This window comes from Cervus canadensis, chromosome 6, assembly GCF_019320065.1.
Source record: "Cervus canadensis isolate Bull #8, Minnesota chromosome 6, ASM1932006v1, whole genome shotgun sequence".
Lineage (NCBI taxonomy): Eukaryota > Metazoa > Chordata > Mammalia > Artiodactyla > Cervidae > Cervus > Cervus canadensis.
The window spans coordinates 64,783,228-64,798,367 of NC_057391.1; the positions used below are offsets into that span (position 1 = coordinate 64,783,228).

General features: G+C 38.9%; 2 pseudogenes across 2 annotated transcripts; both read left to right on the forward strand.

The window, feature by feature from the left end:
• The first annotated feature begins 11,466 nt into the window (after positions 1-11,466).
• Positions 11,467-12,158, forward strand: LOC122443687 (annotated as a pseudogene). Its single transcript, XR_006270087.1, has one exon. The product of XR_006270087.1 is annotated as a cytochrome c oxidase subunit 4 isoform 1, mitochondrial-like (transcript).
• A 625-nt stretch (positions 12,159-12,783) lies between these two features.
• On the forward strand, positions 12,784-14,174 carry LOC122444311 (annotated as a pseudogene). Its single transcript, XR_006270192.1, has one exon. The product of XR_006270192.1 is annotated as a tubulin alpha-1A chain-like (transcript).
• The last annotated feature ends 966 nt before the right edge of the window (positions 14,175-15,140 follow it).

The following is a 15,140-nucleotide window of genomic DNA, read 5'->3' on the forward strand; positions in this document are numbered from 1 at the left end:
CTTTTAATCCCAGGAATGCAGGATTTCTTTAATATCCACAATCAATCAAATGTAATACACCACATTAACAAATGAAAAGTAAAAACCATATGATTAAACTCAATTAAGATGCAGAGAGCCTTTGACAAAATCAAACACTCATTTAATGATTAAAACTCTCCCAGAAAAGCAGAATAGAAAGGAACATACCTCAACAAAATAAAAGCTATATATGAACAAACCCACAGCAAGCAATCACCTCATGGTGAATAAATTGAAAAAGCATTTCCCCTAAAATCAGAAACAAGACAAGGGTGCCCACTCTCCACTACTATTCAACATAGTTTTGGAAGTTTTGGCCACAGCAATCAGAGCAAAAAAAGAAGTGAAAGGAATCCAGATAGGAAAAGAAGAAGTGAAACTCTCGCTGTTTGCAGATGACATGATCCTCTACATAGAAAACCCCAAAGACTCTCTACCAGAAAATTACTAGAGCTTATCAATGAATATAGTAAAGTTGCAGGATATAAAATTAACACACAGAAATTCCTTGCATTCCTATACACTAACAATGAGAAAACAGAAAGAGAAATTAAGGAAACAATACCATTCACGATTGCAACAAAAAGAATAAAATACTTAGGAGAATATCTACCTAAAGAAACAAAAGACCTATACATAGAAAACTATAAAACACTGATGAAAGAAATCAAAGAGGACACAAATAGATGGAGAAATGTACCGTGTTCATGGATTGGAAGAATCAATATTGTGAAATTGGCCTTATTCTACCCAAAGCAATCTTAGATTCAATGCAATCCCTATCAAGCTACCAATGGTATTTTTCACAGAACTAGAACAAATAATTTCACAATTGTATGGAAATACAGAAAACCCCGAATAGCCAAAGTAATCCTGAGAAAGAAGAATGGAACTGGAGGAATCAACCTGCCTGACTTCAGACTCTACTACAAAGCCACAGTCATCAAGACAGTATGGTACTGGCACAAAGACAGAAATAAAGATCAATGGAACAGAATAGAAAGCCCAGAGATAAATCCACGAACCTATGGACACCTTATCTTTGACAAAGGAGGCAAGGATATACAATGGAAAAAGACAACCTCTTTAACAAGTGGTGCTGGGAAAACTGGTCAACCACTTGTAAAAGAATGAAACTAGAACACTTTCTAACACCATACACAAAAATAAACTCAAATGGATTAAAGATCTAAATGTAAGACCAGAAACTATAATCCTAGAGGAGAACAAAGGCAAAACACTCTCGACATGAATCAACAGCAGAGATCCCTCTATGACCCACGCTCCCAGAATATTGGAAATAAAAGCAAAACTAAACAAATGGGACCTAATGAAACTTAAAAAGCTTTTGCACAACAAAAGAAACTATAAGCAAGGTGAAAAGACAGCCTTCAGAATGGGAGAAAATAATAGCAAATGAAGAAACAGACAAAGGATTAATCTCAAAAATATACAAGCAACTCCTGAAGCTCAATTCCAGAAAAATAAATGACCCAATCAAAAAATGGGCCAAGAACTAAACAGACATTTCTCCAAAGAAGACATACAGATGGCTAACAAACACATGAAAAGATGCTCAACATCACTCATTATCAGAGAAAATGCAAATCAAAACCACAATGAGGTACCATTACACGCCAGTCAGGATGGCTGCTATCCAAAAGTCTACAAGCAATAAATGCTGGAGAGGGTGTGGAGAAAAGGGAACCCTCTTACACTGTTGGTGGGAAATGCAAACTAGTACAGCTACTATGGAGAACAGTGTGGAGATTTCTAAAAAACGGAAAGAGATGCCATAATGCCCAGACAATCTCCACTTCTGGGGCATTACAACACGAGGAAACCAGATCTTGAAAGAACACGTGCACCAATTCATCGGCAGCACTGTTTATAATAGCCAGGACATGGAAGCAACTAGATGCCCATCAGCAGACGAATGGATAAGGAAGCTGTGGTACATATACACCATGGAATATTACTCAGCCATTAAAAAGAATTCATTTGAATCAGTTCTAATGAGATGGATGAAACTGAAGCCCATTATACAGAGTGAAGTAAGCCAGAAAGATAAAGACCAATACAGTATACTAACACATATATAAGGAATTTAGAAAGATGGTAACGATAACCCTATATGCAAAACAGAAAAAGAGACACAGAATACAGAACAGACTTTTGAACTCTGTGGGAGAATGTGGGGGTGGGATATTTCAAAAGAACAGCATGTATACTATCTATGGTGAAACAGATCACCAGCCCAGGTGGGATGCATGAGACAAGTGCTCGGGCCTGGTGCACTGGGAAGACCCAGAGGAATCGGGTGAGAGGGAGGTGGGAGGGGGGATCGGGATGGGGAATACATGTAACTCCATGGCTGATTCATATCAATGTATGACAAAACCCACTGAAATGTTGTGAAGTAATTAGCCTCCAACTAATAAAAAAAAAAAAAAGAAGAAGCAATTGCCTACCCTCAGGTTGCAAAAGTATTATCCTATATTGAAAATTCTTTCAAGTTCTAGCTTTTACATTTAAATGATATATCTTGATTTTTCTCTGTGATGTGATATAAGATCAAGGTTCTTTGTTGTGTTATTTTTTTTTTATTTTCTCATATGGTTCTCCAGTTGCTCCAGCACCATTTGTTGAGAAGATTTCCTTTTGTTATTTGCTTATTGTCCAAAGTTACTGGACAATAACTAAAAGTAATTGGATTACTCTGGTGCCTTTATCAAAAATCAAATGGTAGTAACTGTGGGCTCTATTTGGTTTCATTGCCTATTTATCTGTCTGTATGCCAGTATCATGGATTTTTATTACTGTAGCTTCATAGTAAGTCATAAAATCAGATAGCAAAGTCCTCCAAACTTGTACTTCTTTTTCAACACCATATTAGATATTCTAGTTTCTTTGCATTTCCGTACAAATTTTAGGATCAAAATCTACTCTTATACTTTTAATATACTCTTAGAAACTGAAGTTTAAAATGTTTAATTACAACCATGCATCCAAATCGAGACCCATGCATTCGAGAAGTGTTACGTGTGTTCTTGTTCCTGTATTAATCGAGCCACTATCATCTTACCTCATCACTCATCTCATTGTGGGAGTCAATTTTTCTTCCCATTGGTGCATCAACTACTTCTAAATCACCTGGCACATTGCCTCTACCAGTGAGCCATTTGTCCGTAGTTAGCAGTTCTGCATTTTTCGAACTGGATTAACTAACCAGATCGTATCACATCAGAAGCATAACCACCTACAATGACAAATTGGCTTATTACTTTGACTGATGGAGGTTTAGTCACTAAGTCGTGTCTGACTCTTGCAACCCCATGGACTGTAGCCCACCAGGCTCCTCTATTCATGGGGTTCGCCAGGCAAGAATACTGGAGTGGGTTGCATTTCCCTCTCCAGGGAATCTTCCTGACCCAGGGATTGAACCTGGGTCTCCTACACTGCAGGCAGTTTCTTTACCAACTAAGCTACCAGGGAAGAATTCCAATATCAAAATTTTAACTGATACATTAAAAAAAATTGGCTTGTTTGTTTCAAGTTAATCCTATTGAATAAGTTCAAACAAAATTTGTCATTTCTAAAGAAAATTGAAAAATTCATTCCACTGGCTGAACCAGGTTTTAAATAAAGATTTCTATAAAGAAAAGCTTACCATGACTTAAATATTCTTTCTGCAGGGTACCATAGAATGATACTTTCCAAAGCCAAGTTATTTTATCCATCATATGGTAATTAATAGCAACGGGATAGCAGCGCTTCTCTTTTTTTCTAACTTGAGAAAATGGTTTCGAAAAAGAATAACTAGTGGAAGGGGAAAGGAGAAAAGAAGTCTTTCTTATAAAATCAAATCTTCTTTAGCAGACACTGGTGTGTACTTAACATATTCACAGAAGTATCCCCTCCAGTTATGTTGCAAAAGCCATGCAAATAATAATTGTGGCTAAGTGCACTTTACTGACAGTCAATATTGTATTTTCCAAGCTTGTACTCATTATTCTTTATAGTATTCATGCGTTTTTGTGAAAGATCAAAAGATTTACATATCATATGGAGTGCTTTAGGGAATAACTTGCTGAGTACTTTAAATGCACAATGTTCCATAGCCTTTTAAATACAGATTTCACTTCTCTCTTCTTTGTGATAAAGAAATAACAAGATAGAGCTAGATATTTTTTTCTATATATAATAAAATGTCTATTTTAAAATATAAGATAAAAGTTTGATATTTTTATCTGCAAGTCTAAATACAAGTCTGCAATCCAAAATAATAAATTATGGTTTTTCTTCCATATGTGTGTTGAAAAAGCATCCATAGGACCCGATTCCAACAGACTCTCAAGCAATGTTAGTAAATATCAATAATAGGCAGGCCTGTTGACACTGCCTGAAGACACTGACAGCGCAGCCTTTCTGCAAGCTGAGAGTAGGACTTCATTTCACACAGCTTTCGTATAAAATAAGGTGGGAGGAACTAGCAACAGGCAGTTTTCAATGGGCATGGATGTAAAAATATCAGGGAGAAAATTCTCAAGAGAAAAGGAATCTGGTTTACTGTCTCCAAATTTCCCTTACCTGAAACACCAAAAAGGAGTTTGAAAGGTTTGCCATTCCAGATACACCATAAGCTCATCAGCATTTCTCCCACCTATAAGATTATCATCAACAATTACATTGATAGGAAGTTATCAACATGAACAACAACAGCTGAAAGTCACTTCTCTTCAATCAACAACTTTGAAAACACAAAAATTTTCTAATATTATCTGTGCCAGCATGAACCACACCAGAAAGACATTCTCCCAACACTCCCCCAAAATATTAATGATTAGGCATTTTAGGAGCACTGCTTCCCAGGCTTATTTGGGGGGGGGGGCGCCAATAAGTCAAACTAGCTTGTTTAACTAATATTAGTTATCCATATCAATAATTTCAATATAGAGGTTTTTGTTTTTGCTGCAATGACTTTATCCTGGTGCTTTCTACAGCATGTACATTCAACCGAAGAATAAGGAGGAGACACCGAAGCAGAAGAGGGCAGGAAAGACCTTACACTGTATAAGGATAGGAGTGCTGGCACCATATTACCATAGGATACTGAACAGATGACACATTTATGCTTTCCAATCCAGCCAAATACTCGAAAATCTTGCAGCACAGGAAAGCACCCATGGAGGAGGCCGAAGAGTACGTGAGTCAACTCAAAGCATATGCTTCAGCAACGGGCAGGAGAATGTCCCTCACTCACATGTAACCACTTTGCACAAGGATGCACACAGACACCCTATATTTTATCCATTCCAGTCATAGACCAAATTCTGGTAGAGGAGCATGGATAAGAGAGGAGGGTTCATCACCATAAAAAGCCTTTCTTCCCGAGAAGCCCTTGTCTTCCTACGGTGGAAAAAAAAGTGCTGGGAAAAACTGGAGAGTGTATTGATTTGGAGCATTTCACTTTACTCTAAAGCAAACCGAATGAAAACTGTTCTTTAATGAAGCATAACAGTGTAGAGAATTCTGCTTAAATATTTGCTCAGATAATATTTTCTTACTCTGAAGCTATGAATCTGGCAACAGAGACAGTTTAATAATAGCAATGAGCCCTGTGGCTGTTTGAAGAGAGACTCTGTGTATGCAGAGGTAGCAATCAAATAAGCTTTGACAACTTATACCACAGAACCATATACGGAGCGCCCGCGGGGCTCTCCTCCACCAGCCCGAGTGTTTAAAGCAGTGAGGCCGCCCCCTCTGCACCCTAGAGTGTTGCACGAGAGAATGCTACTGAGATTACAGAGCCAGAAAGCACCTGAAACGGTGCCATCTGATGCACTTTCAGAAACAGTATTTCCCTGGATGTTATTATTTTCCATTTTTGTCAATTCAATAGGTAAAAATCATGTCATATTTACATTAATGTACTCTTGGGTTACTTTTTTTTTTGTTACTAGTAAAAATAATTTTTTCAAAGCTCTGTTCGTAATTTTAATTTCTTCTTTTGCCAAATTGCTTATTAATATTCCTTACTCATATAGGACAATTATCTTTTTATTAATTTATGCATTCGAATGACAACTTTTGTTCATCATACATAGCACACATAATTTCCCCGTTTGTCATTTTCCTCTTAATTTTATTTATTGTGTTTTTTGAAGTACAGAAAATCTTTTTGATGTAGTTAAGTTTATCCTTTTCTGATATGGTGTCTCAGTATGTGTCATGCTTTTCAACCAGTCCTCATCATACAGTTGTAATATTTATCTATAATTTTCCTGGGTTATTTCTTTCTTTTTCACATTTAAACTTATCCGGAGTCTATTTTAATCCAAAATGTGAGGTTGAGGTTGAGTTCTAAATTTTCCCTCCAAATGTTAGCCAGCAGTCTTAAGACTATTAAAGAATCCACTTGCTATGAATTGCTATTTTTAAAATATATTAATATTTATATTTACATATATAAAAATAAATAGTATTTCAAAACACAAGAAGAAAAACTGCAGTTTTTAAACCTATATCTACTCATGATAAAGAAGATATCTGGATAATAATCCTGAACTAAAGAAGTTAAAAACATAAAATAGTGATCTTTAAGAAGAAAATATATATATATATATTTTTGAAAATATATATTTTTAAAGGAAAAGAAAAAAATATATTTTAAAAATATATATATATATAGCTTTTTTAAGGAGAGGAAGAAAACAACAAAATCAGATTCTGTTTTCCCCATATTAGACTATCAGATCACTTATATCCAATATCATGCAAAATAATAGGCATAGCATAGTTGCTAGTGACCTTGGAAATTGATCCAATCTTTGTAAAGAGCAATCTGACAGTACATACCAAATATCTTTAAAATTGACCTAGAAATTCCTCCTCTGTGAATTTATGCTGAGGGAATAAATAAAAATGAATGAAAGGTGTTCATTTTAGCTTTGTTCATAACAGTTGAAAATTAAAAACAAGTTGAATATTCAAAATAGGGGATGTGTTATAAATACATATGGAAGATATATACAGTATCTACTAAGAATTTAGTATCCATGTTTGATATTAATATGCAGATTTAATATGAAAATATGTTTACAATACATCAGGTGGAAAACATATTACAGAGCAATATTTTTGTCATGTTCTTGATTTTATAAAATATGTGTATTATGTATGTTCAAGCACAGGAAAAGTAAGGCATTTATCTCAGGTAAAATGTTTGTAAATAAACTTTTGCTATTTTTCTTATTCTTTTTACTGTCGCCTAACATACTTAATGGGGCTTCCCAGGTGGCTAAGTGGTAAATAATCCACCTGCCAAAGCAGGAGACGTGGGTTCAATCCCTATGTCGGGAAGACACCCTGAAGAAGGAAGTGGCAACCCACTCCAGTACTCTTGCCTGAAGAATCCCATGGACAGAGGAACCTGGTGGGCTGTAGTTAATGGGGTGGCAAAAGAGTCAGACACAACTTAGCAACTAAACAACTACATGCTTAATATGCACATAAGTTCATTTTACAATCAGAACTAAAGCTATTATATAAAACTGTTTCCATTTTGAACAAAGAAAAACACAATATATTTTATTTTAAAATAAAAACTTCTTTGACTGCTCAGTACCAAATTCAACTTAAATACATCAATTTATACTTAAGTGGAAATATATTTTTTGACAAATCAAATCTAGAAACTTTGACCGAAGGTAGCACTGTGAGTGAGGGTTCAGTTACAGAGAACAGAATCCACTCCGGTTCACTGAGACAGAGATGGACTTATTTCACTGTATAGAATGGCCTATGCAAGAGGTGGTGTGGTCAAAGAGAGATTCTAGGCTGAGTTTTCAGGAACTGCCCAAAGCAATAGATCTGTTAATTCTTCTTAATTCAGTCTTTGGTAAACATATGTGATTGGTGAAATCAAACTATATCTGACCCTACATCTAGTCTGCAAGGAAGTCGAGGAAATGCAGTTTTCAGATTTTTAGCTTCTGTAATATAGGAAAGCATACAAAAGGGAGGTTGAATGGTGAAGGGGTCAATCCCAGGTATATGTATGCTTCAGCAATTGAGTAGAAGAATGTCAGTTAATATGTGAAGAGATTTCTATTACTGTTTTGCCAAATGATTGTCATAATCCCTTTCTGCAGAGTTTCTATTCATCTACCAAGCCTGATGGAAGGAAAGAAGTGTGGATGGAATATGTCTAAAAACCAAAGAGGTCAGGAAAGAAAGCTGGTAAATTCATCGATTATCCTTCTCTGTGTACTTCAACTTGTTCAAATAAATTCTTCAAAAGTTTTAATGAGATATTTTTAAAAATAATTTTAACTTAATATATATGTTTCATGAAATTTGAACACTCTTTTCAAATCCAACACTGTTTTATTCATTAATAGCCTTTAATCAAAGTACATGATCTTAGCTAAATAATTACTTTTCTAAATGAAATGATAGCATGTAAGCTTAGCTTATAAGTTTTTTCTGAGTTTTCTCTTGCAAAGGTCTTTTCCGATAATATTTTCATATGCCTCTTAACATATAGATGTGTGTACCTGCTCCTAATCTTTCACTGGCAATGATGATGTTTTATCACCTTCTCCACTTTCTGATGCTGGGAAAGACTGAGGGCAGGAGGAGAAGGGGGCAACAAAGGATGAGGTGGTTGGATGGCATCACTGACTCAATGAATATGAGTTTGAGCAAACTCCAGGAGACAGTGAAGGACAGAGAAGCCTGGTGTGCTGCAGTCCATGGGGTCACAAAGAGTTGGACATGACTTAGCAACTAGACAACAATAACAATCACTTTCTTTAGAAAAATACCATTTTTGCTACAAAAATGCTACTCAGCCTTTAAAACTCAATTCAAAAATCTCTTCTTTCAAGGAAACTTTCCAAATTTTCATCAGATTTTTATTATTTTCACCTTCTTTCTCTGTCTGTCACTACTAAAAGACTTTTTAGCATAGTGTATTATAGACAGCATAAAACCATCTCCATTACTGCCCCTTCCTCTCACACTGACAGCAATTGGAGAACAGGTTTTGGTTATGTGAACACCTCAGGAGCTTAGGGTTGAGAGTATAGTGGTGAGCATACTAAGAATGGAGAATGAGTGGAAGAATGATTCTCCAAAGGAAAATTAGCATCTCTTACCAGAAGAAGGAGGAAGAAAATCAATGAATGGCCACTGCATAATAAAGAAAACATCCCAACTGGATCTCAAAGGTATTTCAAAGGAAAAAAGTCAGTCTTAAGACTCACATCTCTCTCTCTCCCACTCTCACTCTCTTTCTCTCTCTCTGTATTTGTAGGTGTACACACAGAAAGACATCTGAAAATATGTGCATCTTATGTAATGTTAATAATATTTCTGGGTAATTGAATTTGAGGTGATTTTAAAATATTCAGCATTATTTGTCAATGTCTGATTCTTTTCTGTGTGTGTTTCATTTTTATTAAAATAGTGAAATACTTCTCTTATATAAAAATATGGATGTAAAATATGCCACAGAAACATTAGAAAATAAGTTAATTTGTTCTTTCTAAGTGGTAGATTTATTTAAAATGTTTTTCTTTGTACTCTAGTAATTTTTAACTTTTAGACATAAATAATATTTTAGCCAAAAAAAAAAAATAAATGATGAGTGGCAACCTGATAGGAAAGACTTTTCCAATATCTAAAATTTATTGTTGAAATTAAGGCTAGATAAAAAAAAAAAAAAAACAACCTCAGGTGGACAAGAGGATCCAGAAGCCCTGGGCTTCATATTTAGGTTCCTTCTCTGCACTGCTCTAAATCACTTAGATTTTTATTTCTTAGTAGTCAGGTCTGCACACTAACCAGTTGACAGTGTGAGTACCATCTCAGCGACCTGGGTTTTCAACCAAAGATGTGGTGCTAGAGTTTCTTAGCCCTGTTGATTTGAAGGATATCTGTGAGTGCTTCAGTTCACACGGTTTCATTTGCTGCCCTGAGAAAGGACTGGACAGATCTCCCAGCCAAATAAAAGCCTCCCTGGGAAATGAGAAAGATGTGTAGCAAGGTGAAAATAGCACAGAAATTTCATTAGAGAAATCTGAGAGTAGGGTTCAGGGAAGAAAATCTACTTTAGGCACCACCTAAAAGATTAGGCGTCAAAGCCCCTTGGTGTAAAATATTCTGACTTCTAAGACAGTCCCATGGCTTGGAACATGCATCATATTACAATGAGTTTCCTGGTAAAGGCTGTCACTACTCAAACACAATCTACTGTAAGGTTTACATTTTACAAGTACTTCCAAAGATCCTACTTTGACACTGGCTCATATTCATATGCAGAGCTGTGTGGGCTATCCCACCTAAACGAAGGGAGAGAGAGATGGGGACTTGACCCAATGCAGCCAGCCTTACTGTGAAGCACATCTTTCATGACTGTGGCCAGAGAGAAGTGGGCTGGAATTGAAGAGCAGAGCTGACCTTTCTGGGAATCAAATTACAACTTAGAGGAGCATCTGCTAATCAGAACAGCTAACATTTATCATATGCTTAAGATGGACCTGCAACTTGACTAAGTGTTTGACATGGTAAAATACTAAGTATGTTACTTAATCCTCTTGATCCCTATTACCTTCATTTTATAGATGAAGAAATTGAGGATTGGAAAAGTTAAGAAACTTACCCAGGTAGTTAGGTAGTCACATAGTTGCATAGCACAGGGCCCAAGTGAAGATTGGACTGTGCCGTCCACTGAATGTCTTTGATATCTGCTGCCATAAGTGGGGTTACATAGCCACAAGATCTGACAAACTTCAACCTGGGAAGCTAGAATTCCTCCTCTTGATTTTAAACCCCAGTACAATTTTTTCTTTTTACTGTTACATTTTCTCACACATATTTATTCAATTAATCTCATCAATCATTTCTGATTACACCCCAGCACAACTTACATAAGGCTTCCCCAGTGTCTCAGCGGTAAAGAATCTGCCTGCAGTGCAGGAGACACAGGTTCAATCCCTGGGTTGGGAAGATCCCCTGGAGGAGTACATGGCAACCCACTCCAGGATTCTTGCTGGGAAAATCCCATGGACAGAGGAGCCTGGCAGGCTACAGTCCAAAGGGTTGCAAAGAGTCAGACTTGAGTGAAGCTGCTGAGCATGAGCACAACTTGTATATATTATGGCCAAGTATGATAACACCAAAACAACACAATTTGAAACACAAATTGAAAATAACAATACAAACAAAGTCTATTCTAAAACCACACTTAACCACTTAAAAACCCTCTGGATTTATCAGGATACAAATAAAAGAGAAATGAATGCACTTTACAGAAATGCCTAACAGTATACGAAGCCATCCAATTTGTCCTGAGACAGTATCACTTAACAGTTAATATTACTTCTTTATAAGGAATGTAATTTTAATCAGATGATAAAGTGTTCTGTTTAAGAACCACAGAGAGAGGGCGGTCGCCGCGGGCACGGTGGGCAGCGGCTGGTCGTTGGCGGCAGAATGTTGGCGACCAGAGTATTTAGCCTGATGGGCAGGCGTGCAATTTCCACCTCGGTGTGTGTTCGGGCCCATGGAAGTGTTGTAAAGAGTGAAGATTTTGCTCTCCCGGGTTATGTGGACCGGCGTGACTAACCCTTGCCCGATGTGGCCCACGTCAAGAACCTGTCTGCCAGCCAGAAGGCCTTGAAGGAAAAGGAGAAGGCTTCCTGGAGCAGCCTCTCCATTGATGAGAAAGTTGAACTGTACCGCCTTAAGTTCAAGGAGAGCTTCGCTGAGATGAACAGGAGCACAAACGAGTGGAAGACAGTGGTGGGCGCGGCCATGTTCTTCATCGGTTTCACTGCGCTCCTCCTCATCTGGGAGAAGCACTATGTGTACGGCCCCATCCCGCACACCTTTGAAGAGGAGTGGGTGGCCAAGCAGACCAAGAGGATGCTGGACATGAAGGTGGCCCCAATCCAGGGCTTCTCGGCCAAGTGGGACTACGACAAGAACGAGTGGAAGAAGTAAGGCCCCACGGTTCCCGAGTCCACCTCACCTGTCTGGTCACCTCCATGCAGCTCCGCATGTTCACTGGAAGTGCTGTGTCGGAGCACCAGTGCTAATAAACGTGCAGTTTACGTGAAAAAAAAAAAAAAGAACCACAGAAAGTGGATAATACAAAAATCACTTAATATTTTGCTTCGACTTGCAATTTATATTATTTTTGTAGCAACAGATTTACTTTCCTATTGAATGTTGTTTATTCAGACTAGTAAATCAGTTTGTTTTCCTTGAGTGTAAACCAATTGAGTGAGTTGGAGAGTGTTCACAGGTTAAGAAGTAAGAGGGTAACAGGTAGTAATAAACACACATTTGCTGCGTCGTACACAGATCATCTGGTACGGAAGACTGGACTCTTCATTCTTGGAGGACATTGACGAAGTCCCTGCCCTTATGCAGCAGGCAATGGCAACCCACTCCAGTGTTCTCGCCTGGAGAATCCCAGGGACGGGGGAGCCTGGTGGGCTGCCATCTATGGGGTCACACAGAGTCAGACACAACTGAAGCAACTTAGCAGCAGCAGCCCTTATGGAATTTATGGTCCAGTTGCAGAGATACTCTCAAAATTCAAAAACTCAGCATTTGGACCAAGTTGTATATAGGGAGTCGCAGACACCCATGTGCCGCAGGTTCTCTTACATCAACCATCTAAGAGTCTCGCTGTAAGAAGTAACAATCTCTTCTCTCCACCATCTGCTCGGCAGCCACAAAACAGCAACTATGTGTGAGTGCACCTCCATCCACATTGGCCAGGCTGGTGTTCAGATAGGCAATGCCTGCTGGGAGCTCTACTGCCTGAAACATAGCATTCAGATGCCATGTGATGGCCATGATGGCCAGATGCCAAGTGACAAGACTATTGGGGGAGGAGATGACTCCTTCAACACTTTCTTCAGTGAGACAGACGCTGGCAAGCATGTGCCCAGGTCAGTGTTTGTAGACCTGGAATCCCCACTCATTGATGAGGTTTGCACTGGCGCCTACTGCCAGCTCTTCCACCCTGAGCAGCTCATCACAGGCAAAGAGGATGCTGCCAATAACTATGCCCGAGGTCACTACACCATTGGCAAGGAGATCATTGACCTCATCTTGGACCAAATTTGGAAACTGGCTGACCAGTGCACAGGTCTTCAGGGCTTCTTGGTTTTTCACAGCTTTTGGTAGGAGAACTGGTTCTGGGTCACCTTCCTGCTGATGGAATGTCTCTCTGTCGATTATGGCAAGAAATCCAAGCTGGACTTCTCCATTTACCCAGCCCCACAACGTTCAACAGCTGTAGTTGAGCCCTACAACTCTATCCTCACCACCCACAGCACCCTGAAGCACTCTGATTGTGCCTTCATGGTAGACAATGAGGCCATCAATAACATCTATCCTAGAAACTTCAACATTGAGTGCTCGACATTGAGTGCCCGACATATACTAACCTGAATAGGTTGATAGGTCAGACTGTGTCCTCCATCACTGCTTCCCTGAGGTCTGATGGAGCCCTGAATGCAGATCTGACAGAGTTCCAGACCAACCTGGTGCCCTATCCCTGCATCCACTTCCCTCTGGCCACATACGCCCCTGTCATCTCTGCTGAGAAAGCCCACCATGAACAGCTTTCTGAAGCAGAGATCACCAATGCTTGCTTTGAACCAGCCAACCAGATGGTGAAATGTGACCCTCGCCATCGTAAATACATGGCCTGCTGCCTGTTGTACCATGGCGACATGGTTCCCAAAGATGTCAGTGCTGCCATTGCCACCATCAAGACCAAGCGTACCATCCAGTTTGTGGACTGGTGCCCCGCTGGCTTCAAGGTTGGCATTAATTACCAGCCTCCCACTGTGGTACCTGGTGGAGACCTGGCCAAAGTCCAGCGAGCTGTGTGCATGCTGAGCAACACCACAGCCATCGCTGAGGCCTGGGCTCGCCTGGACCACAAGTTTGACTTGATGTTTGCCAAGCGTGCCTTTGTTCATTGGTACATGAGTGAGGGCATGGAGGAAGGAGAGTTTTCTGAGGCCCATGAGGACATGACTTCCCTTGAGAAGGATTATGAGGAGGTTGGTGTGGATTCTATGGAAGGAGAGGGAGAGGAAGAAGGAAAGGAATACAAAAGTTAAAAGTTCACAAGGGTGCTGCTTTTACAGCACCTTTTCTTATTCTGTTTTAAAAATTGAAAAGTTGTGGTCTGATCAGTTAATTTGTATATAGTAGTGTATGCGCTCATATACAATTACTGACCTATGCTTTAAAACATGGCACTTTTTTATAGACCCAAGCTATCCATTTCTCTGATGAGTTTGAATAAAGTATTCCCTGTCTTAAAAAAAAAAAAACAAAAACTCAGCATTCATAAAACTGAGATCATGACATCTGGTCCCATCACTTCATGGCACATAGATGGGGAAACAGTGACAAACTTTATTTTCTTGGGCTCCAAAATCACTGCAGATGGTGACTGCAGCCATGATTTTAAAAGACACTTACTCCTTGGAAGAAAACCTATGACCAACCTAGACAGCATATTAAAAAGCAAAGACATTACTTTGCTGACAAATGTTCATCTAGTCAAAGCTATGGTTTTTCCAGTAGTCATGTATGGATGTGAGAGTTGGACCGTAAAGAAAACTGAGTGCCGAAGAATTGATGCTTTTGAACTGTGGTGCCGGAGAAAACTCACGAGAGTCCCTTGGATTGCAAGGAGATCAAACCAGTCCATCCTAAACGAAATCAGTCGTGAATCTTCATTGAAAGGACTGATGCTGAAGCTGAGGCTCCAGTGCTTTGGCCACCTGATGCAAAGAACTTTTTAATTGGAAAAGACCCTGATGCTGGGAAAGATCGAAGGCAGGAAGAAAAGAGGATGACAGAGGATGAGATGGTTGGATGGCATCACTGACTCAATGGACACGAGTTTGAGCAAGCTCTGGGAGTTGGTGATGGACAGGGGAGCCTGGCATGCTGCAGTCATAAGGTTGCAAAGAGTACAATATGACTGAGTGATTGAACTGAACTGTAGAGATAAAATGTACAGATACAAGACAGCTTAAACTTTTGAGGCAATACATTAATAAAAGCAAAAAAAA